General features: G+C 37.8%; 1 protein-coding gene across 1 annotated transcript in view; it reads left to right on the top strand.

Annotated features, from left to right (window-relative positions):
• Positions 1 to 14,274, top strand: part of ncoa1 (nuclear receptor coactivator 1) — a 60,785-nt gene that overhangs the window by 8,664 nt on the left and 37,847 nt on the right. The window contains exons 2-3 of the mRNA XM_077220175.1: positions 2,888 to 3,055; positions 3,141 to 3,302. The gene's annotated coding sequence lies outside the window, so the exon portion shown is untranslated. The remainder of the gene's footprint in view (positions 1 to 2,887; positions 3,056 to 3,140; positions 3,303 to 14,274) is intronic.

Raw genomic sequence — 14,274 nt, 5'->3', positions numbered from 1 at the left:
AAAGACGACTGTTGTCACAGTGTTGCGACCAAAGACACCCTGCGATTATTTTCTGACTGTGTCAGAAATGTAGCCTGATCATCTCACAGTGTGTTTGCTGCTACGACCTACGTCTACTGACTAGCCAATAAAAATGTGACATGAAATGGCGTATTGATCAATGCGACATGGTGCTACAAATTAAAACTACTTACCACAAGCGTCCATTTGTAAAATTGGCATGCCAAGTTGGCCTCTTTTCCCTAACCATGACCACATCCATATTCTCCTCTTTAGCTTACTCCTCTTTTTTTCAGCGCACATAAAAACCACAATTGCCAAAGTCTGATCGAACTTGCACTATTTGTTTCCCACTAGCGCATGCTGCTGATGACGTTTTGTTCTTCTATACTAACTTGCGTCGTAGCCTACGATTCAATGGGTATTATCATCGTACAGTCTACATGCATGTCGTACCCAAGTTTACTAGATCCATGTCATACAGTGTGATTTGTAATGATCTTGTAGGATTACTGGAATCGCACAGTCTGTAGCAGGCATAACATGCTGATTTGATGCTGACACATTTCTTAAAATGTATCAGTGTTGAAAACGGTTGTGCTGCTTAATATTTTTTGTGAAAAGAACAGGGATTATTTGAAAAAAAAATTTGTAACAATGTAGGGTCTTCACTGCCTTAACTTTTTATACATTTTTGAATTTTTTTATAATTCTATTGCTTAATTAAAATATTAATTAAAAAAAACGGTAGCTTAATTAAAATATTAATGTAAAAAAATGGTAGTGTACATGTTTAAGTTATTCTGTGATTAGCAAAAGGAAACCTAATTTGTTTACAGTCGGGAACCAAACTGCATTATTTGTGGTGGTAGTCTGCATTTGTTTACAATGCATTTCACTCATTATCATAGCTTACTTGCATGTGTTAACCAATGTGGTTTAATATCATTTCCAATCAAAATGTACACTTGCATGCATTGGCAGTGCACTGATGACTTGTTTTGATTGTCTTGAGTTTCTCATGATTATGTTCTATAGACCTTATGTAGCCCCGGCCCTTTTCAGTGCTGCGCTCGTTTGTCTTTTGTCTTCCGGACTGTATTTTCACAGCGATCCTGCGTATTTTTGAACGAACTGCTCGTTTTAAAATCTTCCCGGTCTACTGACATTTGTTAAGACATCTGCTTTAAACATTACAATCCTCATGAGAACTTGTGTTAACTTTACATTAAGTAAAACCACTTCAAAAGCTAATTAGTCCTGGACAGCAATGCCATAGAGATATACAGAGCGACCGCAAAAGCGGAAGTTCAAAGACAATATTCTAAAGATGGCGGCACCCTTGTTTCTTTGGCACATAAGGTCTATAGGATAGCGTACGATGTTGGTGTTTTGAAAATAAACAAGACAATGCTGACATCACTGCTTCTGTCTTGATATTTTAACAAAAGAAACATTAAGAGAAGAGACAGCCACACACAGTTGCATTTTGTATTCTTTAATCATGCTGACATTTAAAGTTTTTTTTGAATTTTCTTTTCCTGCAAACTGTGTACACTGGATTTGATTAATGAACCATATTTAACAAAAAAATTACCGAAATAAATATAAAAAATGACCAAACACCTGTTGCTTTACATATGAAATATTTTTCATATATTTCACTTAAGGATCACTTATCACATGGCTTTCTGAAATACTTCAAATTGATTGATAATGGCATTCTGAGGTCAATATTTTTGTATAATGATGAGTCTTATGACTACTAAATTTTATAACTGACTATTATTATCCCAGACAAACAATTTCCTGTATAGCTGTGCTAGTTACACAGCTCTCATGTCACTCTGCAGTCTCACATACAGATTCTGTGCCCACCTTGGTAGTTTTATATGTAGCCAACCATGGAATAAATGCGTAATTGATTCTTTTCCAGTTATAACTCTCAGCATTGACTTTCAAGACCTTCATTTTGTAGGTAGGTCTACTCTGTTTTGTGCTGCCCATCTTTCTCATGAAGACCAAAGTGATCAATATAAAGTATGTCTAGTGAGTGGTTTAGAATAATACTATCATTTGCAATAGATTTCTTTTTAAATAGGTTTTATTCATCCTAATGAGGGCTATTTTTTTATCTTAAGCAAATTTAACTCCTGGCAGTTTTTTTGTATTAAACGCATTTGAATCATATCTTTGGCTTGTGTAGCTTAATATTACGGTTTTGTAGTACATATCCAGGTTGTGTTTCAAAGTAATGAACAAAGCATTCATTATTAATAAATGTAGCCTTACATTTTTGGTTTTAAATCTGTTGGAAGCCTTGTTCGTTCAAATATGAAAATATATATGGTGCTTAAATTGATAGCATACTGCACTTCAAATAACTTAAGAGAATCAATATCGTTGGTAGAGAATACTGGTCTGGAACAAGAACAAAGGCCCATCTGAAGTCAAAAGCTTAATGGTGTCCTAGTTGCTATAATCTAGAACGTACGTATACACGCACTTGTTTAATCAAACCATCTGTGATCTCTGCCCTAGGTCTCACATCAGTAGAGGTGAAGTAAAAGGTTTGTTAATTAACGCAGCAGGAAATGTTCTCTTTCATCTTCTCGCTGTATAAAAATCATTAGATTTGATCACAGCTCAACGCCGATCAGGTGCTTGCCCGAAGCTGGTATGAAAATAGATCATTTTATAACCTCTTTTGTGGAACTTCATGGCAAAGCTTGAGACCGTGTTAGACTTCATCACTGTTAGATAATGTGTGTCTTAAGAGGCGTTTGCAATGACAGCGATTTGCAAAACGTGTTGTTATTTTTTTCTTTTTTTTATGGATTTTGCTCCCTCAACCCCTGTTAATTTTCTCTCTGTGATTCATCCACAGGTTGCAGCACCAATTTCCTCCTGCCTCCCTTAGTGGGATGGTTCTGCATGACAGGGAGGGTATGGTTCTGTAACCCCCTCTCTGTCCTCCAGTCCCCATCCCCTAAACCCAGTGGGCCACAGCCATAGTGTTCCCCTCAATGAACATCCCACTGGAGCCCTAGATCAAGTAAGTCATCTACATTTGGCTTTACAGACACAGACTCTCAGTGACCCCAAGTATTATCTAACACAATACTTTGCTTCTTCCACAGGTTACATTGGGTGTCCATTCTCTGCTGCCTCCTCCCGGTGGGATGGTTCTGCATGACAGAGAGGGTGTGGCACCATAGCCCCCTCTCTTTGAGATCTCTCCCACCTCATAAACCCAGTGGACCACAGCCATAGTGTTCCCCTCAATGAGCTACCTAGATCAAGTAAGTCAGCAGATCATGCAGAAGCTCAAAGCTGTATTGACATAACCTGAACTGGTAACAGCTGAAACTGTGGGTCCAACCTTTTTATGTTTACATAATCATCAGGTGTTGTGGAGTAACTAACTAGAAGTTGTGATGGTACTGGACTGCGTTCTTAGTAGTGTGACATTAGCTCAGCTGTTTTTTTTTAAATAGTCAAGCACTTCTTCCAGTAACAAGCTATTTTTTCCAACTAGTGGTGGCATGACTAAAAGTTACATCACTGTTGTTTGTCACATTGTATCACATGCAGCCTCACATGTGCCAAGGCAAATATCAAATACTTGTAACATAATATTGGGTATTCATTTTAGTGATTCAGACCATTTGTTCATGCATTGTTTTGTAGTGAAATCATGTGTTTGTTTGATTGTTTTCAAGCTGTTGTTTGCCTAGTAACTTGTATCGGGGCAGAAGCAGCTTCTAAAACAGTAGTTAAAATAGTCTTCTGAATGTTGAAGTCACAACTGTCAACTAATGTCATCTCTGCAAAGGTTATCAATGAACTGGGTCCATAAGACAGTTGTTTCTGTTCAAACATGTAAGGTATTCAGCACGGCACAACTGCTTTGAGGCGGTTTAATAATGAGGGACAGTTGGTGCAGGTTTTTTGCATCTGCTAATACTAGATGTGTTGTGGTTGATCAACAGACTTTACAGTTGTCATGGTAATGTAACCTGATTGTGCCTCCACTTAATCTGTTGCTGTTTTAATTTACAGTTTAATTTTTGCACTCAAACTTAGGTGATTTAATTAACAGCATAGATTTAATGTATGTATGTTTGTTGACCCTTGTTAATTAAAACAAGTTACACATAGGTCCAGAGGACAAAAATGTCCACGTCCAAAAACTGTCATAAACTGTCAAGTTTGGTCTCATTTTAAAGAACAGCCTTGGCAGATTTTTGTTGAAGTAAAATAAATTTAAAGAGTGAAACAATTTTTTTTATAGAGGTTTTAATTTATGAAAATTATTTGAACAATATTTTATATATATGATGAAACATGTTGAACTAGAAAAGCAACGCCATAAATCTAAATAAGTTGTGTTCCAAATTTGAGGTTGATGTCTCAAAAAATGAGCTTTCAGTAAGATTTTGTTTGGGCACAGTACCACTTTTTCCCATTCGATGCCAGCAAAGCTCCACTGGTGCCTTGGATTTGTGATTTGCAGTAAAGTAGAATTTTCTCTCTCAAATATTACACGCACACACACAATTTATTTTTATGACACACATACAAACCACACTCTGACATCCATACCAACACACCCACACAATTATAGCTGCATAATTTATCCATTTGGCTCTAAAATATGCAGAATCAGAAAACAACAATAAAGCGAGTATTTGCTTTATAGGCCAAACCTGCCAGAAAATGGCACCATCTGGTAAAAGATAGTAAAAATAATTAATTTTGAAGCCTTTCCAACAGAATCAAGCCTATTAACAAAGACTGCATCATTTTATAGTTAAATAGCCCTGGGATTAAAAATTGCAGTTTCAATGGGAGATTTTTGACCTTGAGGTTCTGAGTGTAACTTTTTGTGTTACTACTAGTGTAAAATAGATTTATGGGGGTGAAGTAGTACAATTCCAATAAAAATACACACTTGTGCCAAAATGTATGTAGTTGGCATTAACAAAGGCAAAACAAAACTGAAAAAGACAAAAATTCGCTCAAGGCTTAAATAACCCGCTTTTGCTGTTTTCTGTATTGTTGTCTTTAGTACTTTAGAAGGACTTTCCACACCTAATTTTTAATGTATTTATTATGATTTTTTTTTTTCTGTTTTCACAAACAGGCTTATATTCTTAGTTCGTAGTAGTCTCGGTTAATAAGATTATTTCAAGTAAATCCAACCAGCTACAATAAACAAAATATTTACCATGCCACAGATTATAGGAGTTAGAAAGAAATGGGTGCTTTTTTTATTCACCCACACTTTCTCTTGAATTACACTGTGAATTAAAGAAGCTAAAAATGCAATAAATTAGTAAAGCACAAAATTGCAGCAGTATTTAACTGCGTCTCTGTGTGCATTTTAAGATGCAGAGCTTACAACGTACGCACAAAGATGTATGTAAAAGCTGTCAGATGCACACTAGTCATCAATATTACAGAACCTGTAATCAAATGCAAAAACCCACGACTAAAATATAATTTGCTCCATTTCCTAATGTATGGACAAATGCTCATGCTAATCACTAAGTTGATTGGAAACCAGCTGAATCGACAGACCGACCTCTTAATATGAGCGTAATCACTGACTTGCATGAATTAGTCGAAGACCCTAATGGCTTCTCAATTCAATTGGGAAAAAAAGGCAGTTGGTCTGTATGTTGATTGCATGAGCACGGCTGTGTTTTCTGATTGTACGGGACTCTGACACCTGCTTTCTTATGTAGACATCAGACTTTTCTTTACTGCTTCCGCATACTGAAGTTGCACTCTCCCAGCAATTTTCCCCATAATTATCGGATTTAGTTTGACATGTGTTTCGTGTTACGGAAACTATGATCATTTTCTGATGTCAACAGTACAGTGTTATGCAGTAAGTTTTGTGTAATTTAATGCTGGTTAGACTCAGAAACAAAAAAACAACGTCAACAACAAAAAACCATTATGCTCTCTTTTCATGATTAATATTCAGTATTTCATTTGTATTCAATTTAACAGTTGTTCCTTTGCTAGACTGCAGTCTGGGGTCATATGAGGTGAAAAAAGTAATATGGGGGCTGTTGGAGAATCAAGTGCACTGCATGCTCAAGGGTGCAATTACACTGAATAGAAATGAGAACTGTGGAGAATGTGTAGCACAGTGTTTTGTATATGAGTAAGGGTTATTTATTTGTGTGCATGACAGAATATGTCCATGAATGAAGCCACCAAACAGAGGTAGATTTCCATATCAATGTTTTTTTTTTATTATCACTATCAAAGTAAATGCAATTATAAAATAACAAACATTGATTCTTTATTTCTCAAACTGCATAAGAATGCACTGACCTTAGTTGAAGCTAGACTTGTTTGCATGCTATCGAAGCTAACACTAGCTATGTTTCCATCCACTTATTTTTATGCGCCTTTTGGGATATTGCCTAAAAAACACTGGATGGAAACGGCAAAATGTAAAAAAACGTATGCGCTCAATTGAGTCAAGGAAACACATTTACCATATAAATTCCTCTGCGCATTAAAAAATGAAAAGTCATGGGACAGCATAGCTGGACTAAACAGCGGACCGATCTTGTTGCACAGCATCTAAATTGCTCTTTTGGTTGTTCTGTAATGCCAAAGGAAAGACTGTTGTCTAAGTGGTTGAGTATAATTATCTCCCAGAACTGTCTTACATGACTGCATTCTCAAAAAGCAGGCATCCACCGCCGAAAGCAAGATAACTTTATTGCATTTCGTCTGTGCGCTCTGAGGCACAGGTAATTTATTATAGGCTATACTAAATCATTATATACAGTGGCTTCTCCTATTGCAGAAAATTCCATTTTTCTTAGTGATATTTAGTGCCAGTTTTTCAGGAAGGATGATTTCTGCTCTCTCCGGTTCACTGGATGGAAACCGTGCTTTATTCGTAAAGGTTTTATGCTATATTCAATTTTGCGCATAAGATACATTCACACTTTAGATGGAAACATAGCTACTGTAATTTAGAGCTGTTCAGGTCTCTCTCTTTGTTGGTAGTGATGTCACTTAGTGCATATTGATACTGTAATAAAGATTTTACAGCGAAAAGACATGTCCCATGACCTAAGGTGGATGTTTTTAGAATAATACTAAAAGGTCTTTTACTTGATAAAAAAAATATAAACTATCAATGAGATGAAATAATGCATGTAGCTTGCGTACAAGACTTTTTTCAGCAACATTTGGGTAACGTTTATAATTTTACTTCCCTAGAAATGTATGTATAGACCCTAGAGTAGGCTTTATAGGGTTAAAGTAAACATCCTGAATCAAGGCATAAACAATGAATGTGTCAAACAATATGCTCCCACCCCATAGGTCCTATATATTCACCAACCTCCTGAATAATAGAATTTAAAAATGTAGTTTTGCACATTTTGTGTATGCCTTGAATCATGTCAGATTTTTATAAATAGCTTTGGTTATATTTCTGCAGTGGGAAGCTCACGACTCTTTAAAAAAATATTGGACTAATTGGCAGATCTTCAAAGAATGAGTCACGACTGTTGCTTCATCCTCACACTGTGTTCAGATTTTCAGGCAGAGCTGTATACATTTTCTCTCTCCGTATTGCTATGGGGAGGTAGACAGCAACTGTGACTCCACGGCTTCTCATCGAGCAAACCATTGACAGATCGAGGGGGACGGGTGTCTGCAGTCAGGCGTGGGATTTGACCGTTTTAAAACTTCCTCGCTCCGCCGTCGTTCTCCTCTACGAGGGCCTCTCCCCTCTACTGTTGAACTGTGCCTCATTAGCTCACTTTTATGAGACACTTTTTCTCTTTTCACCTGGCGTGAGTGCTGATAAGAGTGTGTAAACAATTTTTTTCATCCCCTCTCTTTCGGTGCAGGGTGGTCTGTCCCTCTCCTGCAGTGACATACGTTGCTGTTCTGTCCGCGCGCGCGAAGTGAAGTGATTAGTGTAGCTCTCGGCGAAAGATCCTGTATCCTGGGAAATGGCGAGACACGCGGCCATAGTTCGTGCTGACAGAGGGGTTAGTGCAACTGTCGTGGACTGTTCTCTGACCGGACAGGCTGTGTTGGCCAACTTCATAGGTGACAGCTGAGCCCTGCCTCAGGTGCGTGAGTGAGCGAGAAAAAGAGAGAGCAAAAAGGAAAATCCCTCCCACTGTTTTTTTCTTCCATAAACAGGTTGTTTACCTTTAGCCATACTGTGTGTGTGTGTGTGTGTGTGTGTGTGGACATACGCGTGGGAGTGTGTGTGTGCCGAGCATGTGAGGGGACTTCAGGCCTCCCAGAGTTTCATTTCAGTTTGTTTGTGTGCTCAAGGAAGTGTGAGGAGAATTTACACATTAATATGGAGAGTGAGTGACCAAAGTAAGCACTGATTAAAATGTTATTGTGGATGTAGTGAGGATGATTATGAGGATTTTTGTTTTTGTACTTGTAGAGAGGGTGAGATCCTACAGTTATGTCTCTTTACTTTGGAGTGTTCTTTACATTGGAATCTTTAGGGTATTTTATCAGTGTTAAATAGGATAAGATTTATGTCAAATTTGGGTTAAATGGTTAGCTTTTCTGGGTTTTTTCTGGGTCAACAATGGTCTTCAGTGGTGGCAGATGAACACATGTTTTGGTTATTTCTGGTATCATAGTGTTACCTGTTTTGTGTGTGTTTTTGAGTCTATGTATATGCTTCAATTGATAAATCAATAGACCTTCAAGTTTATTAAGGCATCTGTGTAAACTCTTGTGATAATGGGTCTGTTCATACTTATGATGAAGTCGCATTATACTCATGATATTCTACTGACAGGAAATGCATAGATGTTAGATGTATATGAATAATAATAATAAAAGAAAGTTTATTTAGACAGTCACATGATGGCAGTGCTTAAAAATTAAGATAATTTTTTTTTTGCCTCTTGGCAAAAAAGATAGGCTACAGTGTGCTTTTATCCACTACTTTCACAGATATTTAATTATAGATCCGTTAAATAGCCCCACAACTTATTAGTAGATATAAGATGGAAGCATCAGCGCACATGCAAACTTTCTCAACCAAAGACTGATGACTCAAAGTTTATAAACAGGATCAAGCTGACCTATAGACAAGATTTATAACTGTTGCGTCAAGTTCTATCATACTGCTTTGCAGTTAAAACATATCCATTTGGTGAGGGAATTTGAAATCTTGATTGGACTTTGCCAAATATTTCTTATCTAGCAAGAAATATGAGCTTCAGCAAACAGCAGACGGTAAGAGAAAGAGTAACTTCTTGGCTGAAAGACAAACGTTCCTTATGCAAAATATTTTTCTTCTTAAAGTACAGTGGAGAGGCGTAAAAATTGTCAATGTGAACAGACATGCATTGATTAAATATAAGTATCAATCCTCCGGAAGATAATGGCACACGAATTGTGTGCTGCTAAACGAACTGGAAATTTTGAAAAATGTGGTGTAAACCATCCAAAACATTTTTCAGGTAGTTCAAAATTAAATATCTGTGTCCCGTCCCGTGTTTAAGGGCTATGACTACGGTTCTGCAAATGTTTTTGCACAGGTCCCTCGTGCATCTATTTCTTTTGACGTTAGCTTCAGCTGATGTGGTTAACTTGTGCAACATGAGCGGTACGATTGGTTATTCTCAAGTCTAAACACAGGTATCTTCATTACCAGTGTGGGTTGGTTTTACTCGGCACTTGAGCTGGGCTGAATACTGAGCACATTGGGGCATCCTGGTGAATTTTCTTAAGGATCTAGCCTAATTTCTGGACAATTTTGCACATTCACAAGCATCATGTTTCACATTCTCCAGAGTAATGAAGTGAAAGCTCGAGTGCCTCAAAATATGGTGTAGTAAACTCAAAGGTGCCTTTACTTCGTCCAAACCTTCTTAAAATATTCTCAAATGTGTGAATTAGGGATTTGTAATTGTATAGATTGTTTTATTAATTTCAGTGGAATTCAGTGAGAAATTTGCTAAAGCTTGGGATGCAAGAAAGTCTCTTTCTACTAAAAAAGGCAATTTTCAGGTTCAAGTGTTTAAATGTCTGGGATTTTTTTAATGTTCATTTTTTAATTTCCTCAATTTAAATGGGCCTGTTTAAGGCAAATTTGCTGGAAATGGAGCTGCCAGGGATTAGGGGCCACTGGAGGTTTTCAACAGACCCACAATAGCAGCTTGTTCAGGCCTTGCAGATCAAAGCGCACTATGCCTGAGGAGCCAGTGCTGGTCTGGGTGGCGGCCTCCCCGAGTGGAGAAACAGAACACAAGATATGGCGAATGATCCTCTTCAAACTGAAGGGATTGACAAAGTTCCAGATTACTGATAGAGCAGGAATTAGTTTGGAGTTCAGTCTTAGTTTGCTGTCCGAGGTTAGCATTAAATCATGCTGTGTTTAGGCACCAAATTATTGGGTGGTGTTACCTAGTGGTGGGTAAACATCTGAACTCGGACATCTAACATCTAACCAAAAGGGTTATAGGTTTGTTGAGCTATTGAGATATTTGAGCTAAGCCCTGAAGCTCAAGATGCTCCAGGGAAAATCTGGTGCTGTCATGTGAAAATTTAAATCTATCCATCAGCGTCTTTAGTTTGCATTTCTTTTAATGTAGGTCATTTATTTGCACATCACGAGTTGACATCTGGTGTTTTATCCGGTGTGCTGTCACAAGTGTGCTCTTGCCATTTAAGTGCTGTTAACCTGGGCTCAGATCAGTCGCAGCCAGACATTTTCATTCTCTGTATTGCAGTTGTGATCTTGCTATTCTTCTTAATTGAAGTCTTATTAACTAGTGTAACAAATTAGCCTAAGTAAAATCTCTACTCAAAGAGAACAAAACCATCTATAACAATTAACAGGGATCTAATCAACAAGATCCCTAGAGTCCCCGCTCTCACTCCCAAGGCTGTAGGGAGCTGTAGATCCATGGTTCAGGAGACTTAAGTACAGCGGCAACCACACTCCCGTCACCAATCGGGTCACTCGTTAGTGCAACTGGTGTGTATGCTTGTATGCATCACTATCACAAAATGCTGCATTATGCTTTGGTATTCCTTTAAATGTGAAGCTTGAATGTGTCCTGTTTCTATGGTTACATTCTGCAACTGAGAACACCTGATTCTTTTAGGGAACATTGTGCATTTGCCTGTGGTGGAAGAAGTACTTAAAAGCCAAACTTGAGTAAAAGTACAGATATCTTACCAGAAAATGACTTTGGTAAAAAAAAAAAAAAAAAAAAAATGTACATATATATATAATGCACTCAGTAAAAGTACAAGTAAATGCTGTTACTATTACTAATAGGTAGAGATGCACTGGTCGATAGGCCTAAATCGGAACTGAACGGTTTTAACTCCAAACACACAATCAGCAACCGTTTTTTTTTTTTATTCTGGCCGATCTTTATAACAGACTTGCACACAAACTGCATTGCAATCATTTCCCAAATTGACGTTTGTGTGGAAATATTATGAAGTCTGTAAACAGGATATTAACACAGGCCAGAAACGGGACACGCTGAAGACGGATGCAAAGAGGAGAGGCAGCAGAGAAAATACTGTTCTAAGCACAGCAAGCTCACTGTTCAAGATGCTTGAAATGTAGGTGGTAAAGTGTAAATATTGAATTGGGGGTGGGGGTTTATATGAATGTATATGAATGTATATCTGAAGGGAAACTGACTGTCTTCAGAAAAGTTCTGATGGCATTTGCTTTTATCTCCGTATAAAGGATTGTTTATAAGCTACCTGTTCCATAAGCGCCACCTACTGTAGAGAGTGATTCTTCATTCAGACTGTCTGCTATTTTTGGTTTTGTGCAGGTGTCTTATATGGCATACTTTACTGTTTACAACATACAGGTTTGGTTTGAGAAACCCAAAAAAAAACAGCATCAAGTTTGTGTTCAGTTTTTGCTGTTTCTTCCATTTGAAAATTAAATGAAAAATGGCAAAATGTTTTTTTTCTTTTTCGTTAAGTAAACAGCTAAATTCTGTGTGGTAACCAACACATGCGAACAAGCACACAAATAATTTGGAAACGGTACTTTGTCTTCCAAAATATCTTGCATCTCTGCATAATGTAGTAGTCTAGCACTTCTTGGGCTGCGATGCTGAATAGCCTTTCACAGGCCGCTGAGGCGGGTAAAGTAGTCCATGTGATCCTTCCCAAATAAGATTAATACAACATCATCACTTTCCTCCTGAAAGTGAAATTTGTTGACTTTAGAAATTAAATATAGGTTCACAGATAACAGCGCGTGAGTCCATATTACGCCTCTTCTTTCGCGTTTGAAATCATTTGAATGTGTAAATTGGCAAGACAAAACGCATCCAAATGATAAACGTTCACTCTATGATGGTTAAACTTAGCAGTTAATCTGCGAATCGCATGCGTGGGGCCTGGTCCATATGATCACGGATTAACTGTGATCCGTTGCACCCCTATTCACAACTAATAATTAATGAACAAACACACTTATCATCATGATTGCTATCTTATCAGAGATGGACAAAAATCCTACTCCAGTAAATATGTCCTTGTCCCCAAAAATGTTGGTACTCAAAAGCACTTCCCTCCATGTTGTCTCATACCCTTTCAGATTGTGGCATCATCCTTTGTCCAAGTTGTTTAAATTTTGGAAGAATCGCGGCTGCGATTAACTTAAGATCGGCTAATAAAAAGATTCTTTATTCCCATCTGTAAAGCATCCACCAGAGGTTTGCAGTACTTCAATGGCAACTAGACCGTGTCACGTTTGACGGTCAACAGGTTGATTGTTGGAAGTAGCCACCCCATCTGGGCATTTGCTTCTGCTTGCAAGATGTTGGTTGCCTGGGTGACTGGGCTCATGGCAGCAGCATACTCTGTCAGGAATGCAAGCTCATCTGGATTAAACCTGTAAAACAACAACACTGTTAACACTAATATTCATCTTATTCAACAAAAAATTGCTGGATGAGTAATTGACTAAAATTGACCAATGGTAAGTTGGGAATACAGTTAGTGCCTAAGAAAGGGTTGGAAAACACATTGACAGCAGTCTTTCCACTGCCTTGAACAAGGAGTTCCATCTAGTAGCATTCAGCGCAGCAGCTGGAGGAAGCAAGCATCTTCAGGGGAGCATCTTTTTAAGGGGATAATCACACTGAATGTGTTTTTGCTCTTAAAAACACAAGGCGCATAATAGTTACTAGTAAAGAGCTGCAGCGCTGATAAATGGAAAAGAAGGTGAGCATGAGATGCGGGTCAACGATCACACGTCCATCTAGCACATGTTTACATAGAAAAAAAATTTAAAGCTGCAGAGCTGACAGATTCATTTGACAGAGCTTTGTAATTGATAATAACAATAATAATAAAAATTTGTTGCATTTATATAGTGCTTTTCTCTGTACTCAAAGCGCTTTACATATGGAAGTGGGGAATCTCCTCAACCACCACCAATATGCAGCATCCATGGCAGCCATAGTGCGCCAGAACTCCCACAACACACCCGCTTATTGGTGGAGAGGAGACAGAGTGATGAACCTAATCAGTGTATATATATATATATAAAATATATACAGTAAATATGGGGATGATTAGGAGGCCATGATGATGGACAGTGGCCAATGGGCAAATTTGTTCAGGATGCTAGTGTTAACACCCCTACTCTTTATCAGAGGACATTCTGGGATATTTTATCACCACAGAGAGTCAGGACCTCGGTTTAATGTCTCATCCGAAGGCCGGTACTTTTTGACAGTATAGTATTCCCAGTATAGTAATCTTGTGCTTTGTTCACACATAGCATCGTAATGGTAATTTACTGATAATGTTACTACTTATACCAAAAATTTGCCAGCTGATTTATTGGTATTTTTATCCTGTTATTTACCAGTGAACACAAAAAGGGGCTATTGTCTTCAGAAAGCTTGATTTTCATTATAATTGAATCCTTTTCAATTATATGTTGCAATTCTTTTTTTATCCGAAACGACTTTCAAAAACGAGGAAAAACACAAGCCAACAATATTAGCAGTACCATTTAAACAGAGATGTTCACAAGTTTTCATCTAGAGTCTGAGTCAAGTCTGAAGTCTTTATCACTGTTGTCTGAGTCAAGTCTGAAGTCTTTATCACTGTTGTCTGAGTCAAGTCTGGAGTCTTTATCACTGTTGTCTGAGTCAAGTCTGGAGTCTTTTGTCACGAGTCCGAGTCGAGTCTCGAGTCATTTCATGCCTTATACAAAAAAAAAAAAGATCATACTCAAAAATCCTA

This window comes from Siphateles boraxobius, unplaced genomic scaffold (genome assembly GCF_051911475.1).
Source record: "Siphateles boraxobius isolate OS27281-9 unplaced genomic scaffold, OSU_SipBor_1 8, whole genome shotgun sequence".
Lineage (NCBI taxonomy): Eukaryota > Metazoa > Chordata > Actinopteri > Cypriniformes > Leuciscidae > Siphateles > Siphateles boraxobius.
Note: the sequence above shows the minus strand (reverse complement) of the source record. Positions and strands in the feature narration are given on the sequence as shown.